This window comes from Zingiber officinale, chromosome 1A, assembly GCF_018446385.1.
Source record: "Zingiber officinale cultivar Zhangliang chromosome 1A, Zo_v1.1, whole genome shotgun sequence".
Taxonomy (NCBI): Eukaryota; Viridiplantae; Streptophyta; class Magnoliopsida; order Zingiberales; family Zingiberaceae; genus Zingiber; species Zingiber officinale.
Window position 1 is genome coordinate 124,767,964 of NC_055987.1, and position 15,858 is coordinate 124,783,821.

Sequence of the window (15,858 nt, forward strand, 5' to 3'; positions counted from 1 at the left end):
AAGGAAGATGCTGATAACTTAGAATCTCGTACAGAAGTTCGCTTGTTTGTACGTTATCCTAAAGGAACGAAAGGTGGTTTGTTTTATAGTCCTAAAGATCAGAAGGTTATTGTTAGCACTAATGTCTAATTTTTAGAAGAAGACTATATAATGAACCACAAACCCATGAGTGAAATTATTCTAGAAGAAATGAAAGAGGACATGTCTACTTTAGTACCAATAGTGCAAGATGAAATATCACAAGAACCTGCAACACGTATCACAAATGATGCACAACTACAGACAGTGCCTCGTCGTAGTGGGAGGGTTGTTAGGCAACCTAAAAGATTCATATTTTTGGGAGAGTCTTCAGACTTGATCCCAGATAAACATGAACCTGATCCCCAAACATATGACGAATCACTCCAAGATAAAGATGCAACTTCTTGGCAAAAAACAATGAATTCAGAAATAAAATCTATGTATTCTAACAAAGTCTGGGAGCTAGTAGAACCACCAAATGGTGTAAAAGATATTGGATGCAAATGGGTCTACAAAAGAAAAAGAGGGACAGACGGGAAGGTGGAAACCTTCTAAGCAAGACTTATTGCAAAGGGGTATACTCAGAAAGAGGGAATCGATTATGAGGAAACTTTTTCACCGGTAGTTATGCTTAAGTCTATCCGGATACTTTTATCTATTGCTGCTCATATGAATTATGAGGTTTGGCAAATAGATGTCAATACATCTTTCCTTAATGGAAGTCTTGAAGAAAACATCCATATGAAGCAACCAGAGGGGTTTATTGCAAAGGGAAAAGAGCATCTTGTATGTAAGCTCAATCGGTCTATTTATGGACTGAAGCAAGTTTCAAGATCTTGGAACATCCGGTTTAATGAAGTAATCCAGTCTTATGGATTTATTCAATGTCCGGATGAGTCTTGTGTATACAAGAAGTGTGACGGAAACGTGGTGGTATTTCTTGTACTATACGTAGATGACATTTTGTTAATTGGTAACAATGTCAAAGTGTTGTCAGAAGTAAGAGTATGGTTGTCTAAGCAATTCGATATGAAGGAGTTGGGAGAATGCAGACATATTCTTGGGATCAAAGTAATAAGGGATCGTAAGAAAAGAATATTGTGCTTATCCTAAGCTTCATAGCTCGTTTTAGCATGCAAAACTCTAAGAAAGGTTTTCTACCTTTTCAGCATGTAGTATCTTTATCTAAAGAGATGTCTCCTAAGACATCAAAAAAGATAAAGAAAATGAAGACAGTTCCTTATGCTTCAGCTGTAGGAAGCCTGATGTATGCAATGTTATGCACGAGATTGAATATCTATTTTGACGTGGCCATGATTAGCAGATATCAAAGTAATCTAGGACAGGGACATTGGACTGCCGTAAAGCATATATTAAAGTACCTGAGAAGGATTAGATATTATATGCTGGTTTACCAAGCAGATGATTTGCTCCCTGTGGGTTACATGGATTCTGACTTCCAATCAGATAGGGGCAATAATAAGTCTACCTCAAGTTATGTGTTTACTTTAGGAGGTGGAGCCATAGCATGGAGGAGTGTTAAGCAAAAATGTATTTCAGACTCCACCATGGAAGCTGAGTATGTAGCAGCCTCTGAGACAGCCAAAGAAGTTGTATGACTCAGGAACTTCTTGATAGACTTAGATGTGATTTCTGGTTTGCCCAAAATCATCACAATTTATTGTGATAATAGTGGTGCAGTAGCAAACTCGAAGGAACCATGAGCCCATAAGACAAGTAAACACATTGAGCGCAAGTACCACCTGATACGAGACATCGTAAAGCGAGGAGAAGTTGTTGTCGCAAAGATTGCATCAGTAGATAACTTGGCAGATCCTTTCACTAAGGCCCTTCCGGTGAAATCTTTTGATCGGTATATTGAGGGGATGAGAATCAGATGTATGGCAGTATTTATGGCAGCATAGTCTTTTAGTATAAGTGGGAGATTGTTAGAATTTATACTAAAAGTCTAGCTTTTGTATAAACATTTATTTTGAAATAAGAATCACATTGGTCAAATATCTACATTTATATGCTAAATGTAGTTGTTCATTTAATTTATATTAAAGATAATATGGTGTGTGGTATCACACAGAAGATCATGTTATCAATTCCTTATAAATTATAAATAGTTGCTCACGACTAAGATGGAATGGGACAAACCATTGGAATGGTTGTAGTGTAATTTGGTATTAGTTTATCTTGACTATAAAATTATACTAGTACACTCTGAGTGTATTGAGCAGGACCATTTGAGGTTGTTCTTTTTATACTGACTGTAAAAAAGAACAGGACCTCTGTTATTATGGAAGTACATACTCTTAATCATGATATAATAACAAACACGTATACTTAATATTTATTTCTTTAATTTATCAAAGGGTGAGATTTAGTTCGTTAAATCAATAGACCCAATAAATTAGGAAATGATATTATTTATATGGTGTGTTGTTGATTATAGAATGAAACTGTGTTCTAATGATCTAGGTTGGTGATGTCCCCTTGAGGAGCTCATAAGGATTGTCATGTAAACCCTGCAGGTGGACTTAGTCCGGCATGATAATAAGGTTGAGTGGTACTACTCTTGGAGCTAAATGTTAATTAAGTGAGTTGTCAGTAACTCATTTAATTAGTGGACATTCGATATCTTAAGCACAGGGAGACTAACACATTCATGATAAGAAGGAGCCTATATTGTAATATGGGATTGGTGTGGTAGTGCAATAATAACTTTTTAGTGGTATGAGTTATTATTGATGAACTTGAGTTGGGTGTTTGGGGCGAACACGGGAAGCTCAAGCTCATCGGGAGACCAAAACCAATTCCTCCTCTCGGTCCCTGTTGTAGCCTCTTATTTATAAAGTCTTATATTCACCTAAAGCCCAACTTCTTACCCATCTTGATGTGGCCGGCCAAGCCAAGCTTAGAGCCCAAGCTAGGGCTGACCAAGATAAAGAGTGGAGCTAATTTGTGGCCGGCCAAGCTTGGAGCCCAAGCTAGGTGGCCGACCACATAAAATTAAAAGGACATTTTAAATTTTAAAATCTTTCCTTTTGTGGAAGCCATGGTTTTAAAAGAGAATTTTTAAATATTAAAATCTTTCCTTTTATAGGTCTCTACAAAGGATTAAGAGAGATGTTTGAAATATTTCCTTATTTGTAGTTATATATAATGTTTAAAAGAAAGATTTTAATTTTTGATAAAACTTTGATTTTTGTAACCATCCATATGTTTTTTTTAAAAGAGAGATTTTAATTTATAAAATTTTCCTTTTATAACCAATAAGGGATTTAAAAGAGAAATTTTTATTAAAATTTCTTACCAGAAACAAATAAGGAAGTTTTAATTTTATGTTTAAAACTTTCCTTGTTTGGAGCACTTGGGTAGGGCCGACCATGACAACCATTAAAAGGAAGTTTTAATTTTTTATTTTAAAACTTTCCTTTTTAGTCATTGGCAAGGAAAATAAGGAAGTTTTAATTATGTTTAAAACTTCCCTTTTTTGCCAAGACCAAGGATTATAAAAGAGAGGGAGGGGGTGCCTCATGAGATAACATCTTCTATTCCTCTCTTCCAATCCATTGGTGGCCGACCCTCATCCTTTTCTCTTCTCCTCTTGTTTTCTTACCTTGAGGCCGGCGACACTTGAAGAAGGGCTTTCATCTTGGTGGTCGGTTGCTTGGAGAAGAAAAAGAAGAAGAGAAAGGAAGCATCCCTTGGAGGTTGTTGGTGGCTGAAAGTTAAGGGAGCAAAGGAAGGCTTGGGTGGATTTCATCTTGGTAAATCATCGACCATACGACGTCCAAGAGAAGGAGAGGAATACAACAGAAGATCAAGGTCTATAAGCTACAAAAAGGTATAACTAGTTATTTGTTTCCGCATCATAACTAGTTCATCCTTTTGTATAGATCTTGAAAAACCAAACACAAGAGGCTATCGGTTTTAGGTTATCGTTTTGTTATCGATTTTTTTTTTATTTCATGTTTCGATATTGTGCTTTTATTGAGGTCTCTATAGTTAAACCTAGTTTACTGTAAGAAGTTAAATATCCGATTTTTTGAAAGGCTTTGTCTAGAAAGTGGTGGATGATCTCATACCCAAGAAGGCATAGTGCCTCGTCATGTTTAACCTAGAAGTCGATATTTGAAATAGATATTTAATTAACTTCTATAATATGATTTAACTTATGAAGAACACATCGGTTAAACTTGGAGTAAAAATGTTAAGTATCGTTTCCAATCCAAGTTTAACTTCTGAAGGACAATTTGGATTAATAATGTTAAGCATCGTTTGCAATCCAAATTTAACTTCTGAAGGACAATTTGGATTAATAATGTTAAGCATCGTTAGCAATCCAAATTTAACTTCAGTAGAGCACATGGGTAGCTAGGATAGTTTTATGCTTGTACAAATTTTTGTATAGGGGAACTAGAACAGTATTGCGAGTAGCAACCAACAGGTAGTTACCGAGAAGGAGTGTTTTTATTAGTGGAGTGAGCGCCGTTTTTATTAGTGGAGTGAGCGTCGTGTGTAGATTCTTGGATTAGTCACCTCTTCTTAAGGTGGATACCAAGAATCCCTTGTGATCCGGTGGTAAGGACGGGGGGTCACTCGTTGACGGGAGGTCAATGACACGTGGAGGTCAATAGTCAAGTGGGTCAATCCCAAGGTCCTGCCGAGCGGCCAGAGGTCGTGCCGAGCGGAGTAGCGGGCCGACCGAGCATCCGGCCGACCGGACATATGGCTAAGGGTCTCCCGGACCGGACGAAAGACACCCTGACCAGGGGTCGGGTTTTCTGATGCTCGTAAAAGAGTCTTTGGGCCGAGCAGACATGACCGCTCGGCCGAGCCACGGGACAATAAGGCGCAATCCCATCCGAGCACAGGAGCAGGGCTTCCCCGCCCGATACCGGAGCATTCCCGGAGGCCATGAGCGCCGACCGGCTTGTCCGCTCGGCCCGAGAATAGGCAAGTGGCGCAAAGGGACAAAGGGGACAGCTGGTAACATCATCCTCGAGACGCCTGCCGCCGACAAACAGCACGGTCGGCGGCCGGAGTGGACAGAATATCGTACGGTGGAAGTTTCCACCGTCACATCCGGGATATGCTCGGATGATTGCGGAATGACATCAGGCATGCTTTTCTGACACAACCCTACTGAGGTATGTTTGGGGAAGCGTGCACGCATCGAGAAGCATGCCCGCGCCTCCCCGGTGTCCTATATAAGGACCCCCAGACTTCGACGGAGGTATGCGATTCTCATCACTGTAACCACAGTAGCATTACTCTGCTTCTCTTCTTCTTCGTTGCTTGACTTGAGCGTCGGAGGGTCGTTGTCGGGAAACCCTTCTCGGCTCGGCTTCTTTGCAGGTTCGCCGGAGGTCCACGTCAACACCAAAGGACAGCGGAGAGCACCACGTCCCCAGCTTCCGTCGACTCAGAGCTCGGAAAGGATTAAATTGGCGCCGTCTGTGGGAATCGAACCCTCCTTGGTCTTCGTAAGCTCCTTCTGCAGCTCGGCATATGAATGGCCTTGGGAAGAAGATGGGCCGCCCAGACTCTTCAATCTCTTTAGCTCCTCCTCCACCATGGCCAAGCAGTTGGCAACAACAATGTCTTCTACCCACCTCTGACACATACAGAAGTGTTAAATACCGATCGGAAAGGCTACATAAAGAACCAGAAATGAAACTTACCCCTGTGGCCTGCTGCATCTGGCTATCGGCCAGTTTGCCGAGTGGCATGGTAGCGACCCGGGCTCGAGTGTCCGCCCACACCTTAGCAAGCGGTCCACGGATGGTAAGGACATGTTCGGGGGCCGTCGGCTGAACGGATTCGGCCAGGAGCTCCTCGGTAGGGAGGTGCAGTACAGCCTTAATGACGCGGCGTCCGTCTGGCATGGTTTGGGCAGACAGCGAAGGGTCGGACGGCTGATCGGCGGGTGAGGAGAGAATGCCCGATCGGCAGATCCGTAGTGGGGTTGGAGGCATGGAGCTAACTGGCTGTGCGGCGATGGGTTCTGTGGAGGCCTCCAGCTGGGATGAGGTCCAGTCGGAGGAGAGCGCCTCGACCGAGGGTGCTTTGCCACGTGGGGATGCGGTGCCCATCCGCTCGGACGCTTGCACTACGGAAGCTACCGAACGGAGAGGCTTCTCAACACGCCATCTTTTCCTATCGAGCGGGAGCTCATCCTCCGGTTCGGAGTCTTCCTCCCGAACGACCGTTTCCTTGCTAGGGGTTGCACCATGGTGTCGACCATATTACATGTCACGTGGTGCATCAAATTAATTAAAATTGGAACATTTCATTACTTAAGATAAGAGATGTAGTATAGAGTCCCAAGTCGTATTTTTTCAAGGAATAACTAGTAAGTGGAAATGACTAGACTGGATATTATTTTTATTTGTTTCTTTCTTTTTATTAACTGAAGGTTTTTTTATTATTGCATACTCAGAATTGAAATTTCTCACTAATACAATCAAATGCAAAAGAATTAAAAGAAATGCATGCTCATAAAAATTGGTTCTTATCAAGTTACTTTCTGCCCGAAATAAAACTAACCTAATTCCACATGAACTAATAGCAACCAAACTCAAACTTGAACTCTAATAAACCTAAGAAAACTGATACAAATCACAGCAGAATTGTATCTACAATCTGAATCAAAAGTTGAAACTAACATATGAATTGGAACCCTAACTCTTATTCCTGATTACACTTTCAAACTTATCCAAATACCATAACAAAATCGTAATGGTTAGAACTACTAGTATACATTTCAATGGGGTTTTTCTTGCAATGAAAAGAAAGACAAATAGAAACAATAAATCTAACAATCGAAACTAATAAGAAATGCAATTAAGAAACATCCACAAATTCAAGCACACTTAAACTCTGCCTCCCTGCAATCTCAAAAAGAAATTCAAGAAAACTCCCTTGAACAATCATAGTAATGATCAAATTCCGTAACTAAAGTTTATGAGAATTGAAACTAGCAGAAACCTCCTACGAGCTTGTAATCTCATCAGTTTTTTATCGTCTGATAAGCAGAGGAAACGGCGTTGCAATCCCAAATCGGTTGATCGGCTCCGATCTGAAAACGCAAGTCCTTGATGGATGGAATGTAGACAGGAACTCTGGAAAAACTCCTCCGAAGCTCCTTCGATCTGATAGGATCTTCCAGATCAAGAAAACTCCCTCAATCTGGTTTTCCCGTGAATAGCGTGATATGGTGATCGTAGCAGAGAAGAACTCCCTCTACTGTGATCTAATGTTCGGAAGATGATCGCCGGTTCTAGAATCGATTGCTGGCGATGGCCGAACCAAAATGCATCTAGAATTATGGACGGGAGCGCCGACGTCGCAGGGGTTGAAGACGGTGAACAGTCGCAAGAAATCGCGAACCGAGCTCGGAGTCCACTGTAGCTTCTCAACGTTTTTAAACCTCTCCTTATATGATCCAACGATCCAAAACAATCTGGGCTTGATCAATGGCTAAATGAGTTCAGATCTGGATCAAAATCTCTGGATCCTCATCAACGGATTAGATCTGCTCCCCATCAACTCGGATGAATAAGATGCTTGTCGAATGGCTCAGATCTCTCCAAACTTCAACGAACGGCCCAAATCGATCCAAAGCTTGATCGCTCGTTAAGCCCTAGATTCGAACCCAAGTGCGGCCCACACTGATTAGGTCCTCAACCCTTTTGATGCCTACAAAATAATAAACAAATATTAGCATCAAAATACCATGAAAATAGACTAATTTGCAATTAAGTCCAAAATTGATACAATGTATAAAAATGTAATGAAAATATGGGTTCTATATAAGAAAATTACATCAAACCATGATTATATGAATGAGAATAGTACAGTAAAATCATGGTTATCAAATTCCCCCACACTTACTCTTGAACGTCCCGTGAAAATCAAGAAAACTAAAAATCCTACTTAAATGGCACCCCCTAAGCAAATTCCTAAACATAGTTAGAGAATAAAGAAAGTAGACCATCTAAGATTATCACATTCCAAAATCTCAAGCATTCATGGACTTAAAATTTTACTCTTGGTTAACAACATAATAATTTCCATCCATCATGAGTAAATTGAAATTGATTTCACACTAAAAACTTCACAATATTGAGTTTTTGTGGCCCTCATCCTATCTCACATTTAATCACAAAAGTGGAGAGCACTCATGCTACTTGTGCTTCATGAACTACCATAAGCTTGCTTATCTTCTACTCTCCACCATGATCATGGATACAAACCATACTATGAAGATTAATCATGAAAAAGAAAATGTAAGAATGTGAATTAAGTGCAAATCAAAGCATAAGTAGCAAGGAAAGGCAAGAAAAGGTAGAATTAGCAACAAAAGACAAGATAAGAAAGAAAGTATGAATTTAATTCTAGTGGAAGACATGGATACAAAAGAGTGTTATATAATGAATTCTTGACCATACTTCCCTTTTAAACCTTCTTCCAATTCCAATTGCTTAAGCACTATTCAACACTTTACTTCTCATTCCTTTAATCTCAATGAATGCATGACTAAAAGTTAACCCTTGAAAACTATTCCATTCATTACCAATTTCAGCAATTTCCATTACTTAATTGCAATTCTTAACCTTTCAAAATTTCCGGGACAACCTGCACATTAAACTTGACCTTTATCTCCTTCCTGTTTGGCTGCAAAAACTCACTGTACATCTCCCATTATGTTTCAATTCCTAAAATTGAGTGACTCGATATTTCTAGATTCAAAGCCTTGAATGCATCCTTCATTAATTTGGTTAAATTCTTTTGAAGTTCCACTCTTAATTCTCATTTTCAGATTTAGAGTAGCTTAGCTTCCTTTTCCAGTTTCAGTCATCTCTTCATCTGTTCTGAATCTATATTTCTGATCAAGCTTTAAACTACAATCCCTCTATATCCTTTCATTCAACATACACCAAATAATAGCTTGATTTCCATTTGATATAGCTCAGACAGATCAATTTAAAACTTTTGAATAGCTTCATCAAATTACAATTTCCAGCTCCTGTAATTTCTGCAATTCTTCTATCCAGAATTTTTAAAGGACTTGGAAGGCCAGAACAACATTTGTTGCTGCACAAAACAGGACTCCACTCAAGTTTATCACTGATTTACATTAGTAACTAAATATTGATACCCCATTTGATACACAACAGCCTCCAACTTCCTTGTTCTGCACTTCTAATTTTCTGCAGATTTCCTGTTCCTTCCAGGTTATTCATTCTTGTAAGTTTCTGATTTCTTTACAACAAAATTCAGTGTAGCAATTTAAGTATCTTCACTTGAATATCAGCAATGCAAGAATGCATGTATGTTCTTCCTCTACAGAATTCAAGAGCTAAGTTAAGAAATTCTGATATAGCTCTTAATATACATCATCATTCAAGCAATCAAAATTAGGTTTCAAATTAGATATATAGAGTTCCAAAATATGAAACAACTTAGCACTTCATCATCTTCTCTCATCGCGCATTAAACCAATGAACAACTTGAATTATACCTTACCTCCCCCACACTTAGATCTTTGCTCGTCTCAAGCAATGAAGCTCAATAAGTGCTCAACACATTAATACAGATTTGCAAATACTGTACAATATTCTTGATTTTCTGCAGCCTATTGTAACCTCAAAGGTGTATCAAGATATAGAATTCTAAGTCATTCTCGCTTGAGTGCTGAATAGATGAACTTATCCCTATCCCACATTTAGCATCCAATCAAGAAAAAACTTAAATTCAATCCCATTTAAATCAAAACACATGCTACAAGATTGTACAGTTGCTGTTCAGTGACTGCACTCAATTTCTGCTCAAACAGTTCACAGTTTCAAATCAAGTCCCAGCATTTTGTAAAGAAATGAAAAGCTAAAACTTCTTATTGATTTGAATCTTGCATCACAAATCCACAAATATAGCAATCAAAATCTAGTTCCAAACTAATTTCAGAAGCTTCAAATAACTTGATCAAATTTCAGTATTTCTGAAATTCCCATGTTTCACTGCATTCTGTTTAAGTTGTGGTTTAAACTCCCAAATTCTCGTTCCAACTCAATACATCACATTCTGCACAGCACAGCAATGTTAAATTCCGGATCAGCACCAAGTCTTAAATTCTCACTGTAGTATCCCTATGAATTATTTTCACTTGTCCTTGATCAAATTTTCAGCAACAGATCCATGTTTCAGCAGTTTACAGTTTCCAGCTTATTTCATTTCCAGCATCACTCAATTCCAGAATTTATTTGACAGCAATCAGTCCCTGAAACTCTTCTCTGTAAGCTTCAAAACTTCCTGCACAACAATCCATTTGACAGCAATCAGCAGCTTCCAACAGGTTCACTCTGTTTTCCAGGCTTTCCCTCACTATTCAGTTCTGTTTTTCAGCTTTTTATCAGCTTACAATAAAAACCAATTACCACAGAAAAACTTGATACTATATGCCAATGAACAAAAGCTGCAAAACTCCATCATTTCCTGAACTAAATTTTCAGCCATTAACAAATGCATCCAAACATTCAAAACCACTTCACATTTCGCCCACACTTGAATCCTAGTCCTATTGGCCAAAATATCCATTATATAACAAACAATGAATCCATATCCAAAAGATTTACAATTGACATGATGATTATGAAGAGAAATAGCAAGAATTCATGTGGAAGAAAGAAACAAATAGATTTACCTTCATAATTATGATTTAATCCATTGGATTGTGGTTTTGAAAGAATCAAAGCAAGTTCTAGAGTTCAATAACACAAATGCACCATTCAATTAAGGCTCATCCTCACTAGGTATGAAAATATATCAATCCAATTCACCAATCAAGTGTCCATCATTAAATAGAAACCTTGAGAAAATTAAAAAAATCCATTATTGACATTAAGGTCCAAAATAGATTCTCAAATCTAGCCCACAATCCCTACCACTAACATGTTATAGAAAACTTGCTAGGGGGTGCCATTTTCTTATTCAAAGCAAAACAAAATTCAACAACAAAACTTCAACATTAAAAATCTATTCTTCAAACAAAAAACAAACATTTTATTAAAACAACTAGAAATGAAAATAAGAAGAAAGCTAAGTTGGAACAAACTCCCCTTCACATGAGTAGATAGCATCATCAATCTTCACCTTTTGTATAACCTCTCCATTGCCAATCTCATGAAACAACTTGAGTCTATGCCCATTCACCTTGAAAATCCGGTTAGTAGCCTCCTCCCTAATCTCACAAACTCCATAAGAAAACACATTAGTCACAATATAAGGTCCTTCCCAACGAGATCTCAACGAACCTTTAATCAATTGGAGCCATGACCTATATAAGAGCACTTTGTCTCCAATATGAAATTCCTTACCCACAATGTGCTTATCATGAAAATTTTTGGTCTTCTCTTTGTAGATTCGTGAGTTCTCAAATGCTTCTAGACGAATTTCCTCAAGTTCTTGGAGTTGCAATTTTCTCTCATCTTTTGCTAGGCCAACATCAAAATTACAAGCTTTGATCGCCCAATAAGCTCTATGTTCAATTTCCACCGGAAGATGACAAGCTTTACCATAAACCATCTTGTATGGAGACATCCCTATAGGAGTCTTAAAAGCCGTCCTGTAAGCCCATAGTGCATCATCTAATCTCTTGCTCCAGTCTTTCCTGTCAGGTCTCACAGTTTTCTCAAGAATTGACTTCACTTCTCTATTCGAAACCTCAGCTTGTCCATTTGTTTGGGGATGATAAGGTGTAGACACTTTATGTGAAACCCCATATTTGCTCAACATGGTCTTCATGAATTTGTTGCAAAAATGTGACCCCTGATCACTAATAATAGCTCTAGGCACTCCAAACCTGCAGAAAATATGTGACCTGACAAAGCTAACAACAACTGAAGAATCGTTAGTCCTGGTGGGAATGACCTCCACCCATTTGGAAACATAATCAACTGCCAACAAAATATATGAAAATCCAAAAGAAACAGGAAATGGACCCATGAAATCAATACCCCACACATCAAAAATCTCATAAAATAACATATAATGTTGAGACATTTCATTCCTAAGTCCTATGTTCCCCGTTCGTTGACACCTATCACATGATCTACAAAATACATAAGCATCACGAAAAAGGGTAGGCCAATACAATCCACACTCTAGGACTTTCCTAGCTGTTCTCTGGGGTCCAAAATGTCCCCCACACTCAGAAGCATGACAAAATGTAAGTACAGACTGAAACTCAAAATTAGGTATGCATCTCATAACAATCTGATCACTACAAAATTTCCATAGATAAGGATCATCCCACACATAATATTTTGAATCACTTTTCAACTTGTCCCTTTGAAATTTTGAAAATTGTGCAGGAAAAACTTTACCTACTAAAAAGTTAACCAGATCTGCATACCATGGAGACTCACCATGCACCCTAAAAAGCTGCTCATCTCTAAAATCATCATCAATAGTTGTGTGATCCAGTTCCCCTTCAATTCTGCTCAAATGATCTGCAACCAAGTTCTCCTTCCCACTCCTATCACGAATCTCCAAATCAAACTCCTGGAGTAAAAGCATCCATCTAATCAATCTAGGCTTAGCATCTGGCTTTCTGAGGAGGAACTGTTGGAGTGTATACTGAAAGCCTAAGCTTTGTAAACATTCATTATGAATAAAGAATCACATTTGGTCAAATTTTCTATATTTAGTTGTAGTTGTTCAATTAATTTATACTGTAGATAATATAGTATGTGATGTCACATACAGAAGATGATATTATCAGTACCTTATAAATTATAAACAGTAGCTCACGACCAAAATGGAAAGGAACAAACCATTAGGAGGTCGTAGTGTAATTAGGTATCAGTTTATCTTGACTGTATAATTACACTAGTACACTCAGAGTGTATTGAGTAGGACCATTTGAGGTCGTTTCTTTTATACTGACTTTATAAAGAAACAAAGACCTCAGTTATTATGGAAGTGTGTGCTCTTAATTCTAATATAATAACAAGCACATATATTTGATATTTATTTCTTTAATTTATCAATGGTTGAGGTTTAGTTCGATGAATCAATAAGCCCGATAAGTTGGGAAATGGTATCACTTATAGTGTGTGCTGTTGATTATAGAAGGAAACTGTGTCCTAGAGATACTAGATTGATAATGTCCCCAAGAGGAGCTCATAAGGATTGTCATGTTAAACCCTGCAGGTGGACTTAGTCCGACATGATGATAAGGTTGAGTGGTACTACTCTTGGACTTAGATATTAATTAAATGAGTTGTCAGTAACTCACTTAATTAGTGGACATTCGATATCTTAAACACAGGGAGACTAACACACTCATAATAAGAAGGAGCCCAAAAATGTAATTTGGGATTGGTGCGGTAGTTCAATGATAGTTCTCTAGTGGAATGAATTATCATTGATAAAATTAAGTTGTGTGTTCGGCACGGGATGCGTAATTTTATCAGGAGACCAAAACCAATTCCTCCTCTCGGTCCCTATCGTAGCCTCTTATTTATAGAGTTCTATACCCACCGTCTATACCCACCCAATAGGGGCCGTCCAAGCTAGCTTTGGAACAAGCTAGGTATAATATTGGGTGGCCGGCCCTAGCTTGAACCCAAACTATTGGTGGCCGGCCAAATTAAATTAAAAAGGGATTTTAATGTTAAATTTTATTATTATGTGGAAGATATAATTTAAAGAGAATTAAAATTAAAATATCTCTCTTGTAAAAGATCTATAAAAGATTAAAGAAAGAGATTAGATCTCTTTCCTTATTTGTAGATTGGAGAGATGTTTTATTTTCTCTTTAAAAATTATTCACATGTTGATAAAATTAAAATTATAGAAATTTCCTTTTATCAACCATGAAGAGTTTTTAAAGAGAAATTTTATTTTTAAAATTTCCGGAAACAAATTAGGAAGTTTTAATTGTTGATTAAAACTTGTCCAATTTGCTCTCCAATGATGTGGCCGGCCATTGAAGTTTGAGTTGGAAAATTTATTTTATTTTTATAAATTTAATCATGTCAAGGAAATTGAGGAAATTTTATTGTAATTAAATTTCCTAATTTGCCTAGGCCAAGGAATATAAAAGAAGGGGTGAGGGTGCCTTCATGAGACACAACCTCTATTATTTTCTCTCCCTCTTTTGTTCCTTGGTGTGGCCGGCCATCCTCTCCCTCTCTTCCTCTTGTGGTGGCCGAACCTCTCTCCCTTCCTTGGAGCTCTTGTGGTGGCCGGATACTACTTGGAGAAGAAGAAGAAGAAGGAGAGAAAGCTAGGATCTCTTGGAGCTTGGTTAGTATTTTGGTTTTTCTCCTTGGTGAAGTTTTCCTTTTGTGGCCAAACCTTGCTTGGAGGAGAAGAAGGTGGTTGGTGGTTTCTCATCTCGGTAGATCGTTGCCCACACAACGTCCGAGGTTAGAAGAGGAATACGGTAGAAGATCAAGAGGTTTTTCTACAAGGTATAACTAGTAATTTTTATTTCCGCATCATGCTAGTTATTTATGGAAATAATACCAAATACAAGAGTCTTACGTTCTAGAATTTCGAATATGTTTTTTCGAAGTTGTGTTCTTTTGTTTCTTTCTTTTCCTTGTGATTTGATTGTTCTCTTTGGTTAACCTAAAGTTATTTTAGGAAATTAAATATTAGCTTTCTATAAAAGGTTTTGTCTAGTTGGTGGTGGTTGCTCCCATATCCAAGAAGGCCATGTGCCTCGCCACGTCAGTACTGGGAACCAATTATGGAAATTAATATTTAATGGAATTAATAACTTAAGGAGACTTGGATCGAACGTGTTAAGTTCCGCAGGAGATCCAAGTCAAAACCTAAAAGAACAAATAGATTAAGTTTTGGATCAAACGTGTTAAGTTCCAAGGCGATCCAAAATTTAATTCAAAAGAACACATGGTAGCTAGGAAAGGTTCAGACCTTTGTACAAAATTTTGTATGCAGTGGAACCTATAGGTTTTCCGAGTAGCAACCAACAATTGGTATCGAGCTAGGGTTTTGCGTATTTGGTATTTAGTTTAATTATGCACATGTCATACATAATTTAGGCACGTTAATAGTAGGATGTGCTAACTTTGTGGATGCAGGATCCAACTATTATGGCTTTTAGTTATTATGTGTGTGATTGGACCCTTGGACATGTCAAGGGCATTTAAATGTGTGTGCATGATTGTATTCAAATACAGCAGGAGCTGTATTTAGTTTTATTAGGATTTTATTTTGATCTAGATACATGTACATTCCTTTTATGGAATATAGGATCAAAATGTAAAATTCTATTTATGTCGCGGATCGAATCTTGCAAAGCGTGGAACCTTCTAAGGACCAGAGGCGCAGCGGAACAAGGAGCAAGATGGATGCGACAGCTAGACCCGGTGGCGGTGGCCAAATATGGCAGCAGCTTGGGATGACAACACATGGATGACAACTAGAGATAAAAGCCATAATAGTTGAAAATTAGTTTCTCTATTGCTTTTATATTATGCTGTGTGTACATGTTAGTTTACAAGTAAAGTAGGCTAGCATAGTTAAAATTCCTCATTTATAAATAACTAAGTGGGAGAGGGATTTTTAAATAAATCCCATGGTCTCCATTACTGGCTTGTAAGTGATGTAAACAAGCTTGCGCGTTGGCTCTGAGTACCTTCCTCCATAACGGATGAGCTTGTTTGCGGATCACTAGAACAGACTTCCATTTTTGGATGACTATAGGAAGTTAATTAAGAGCGTGTGATCTTCCCCAACGGAAGGAGCATAATCTTATTAATGGACTTAGTGTCAAGTAATGGTATACAC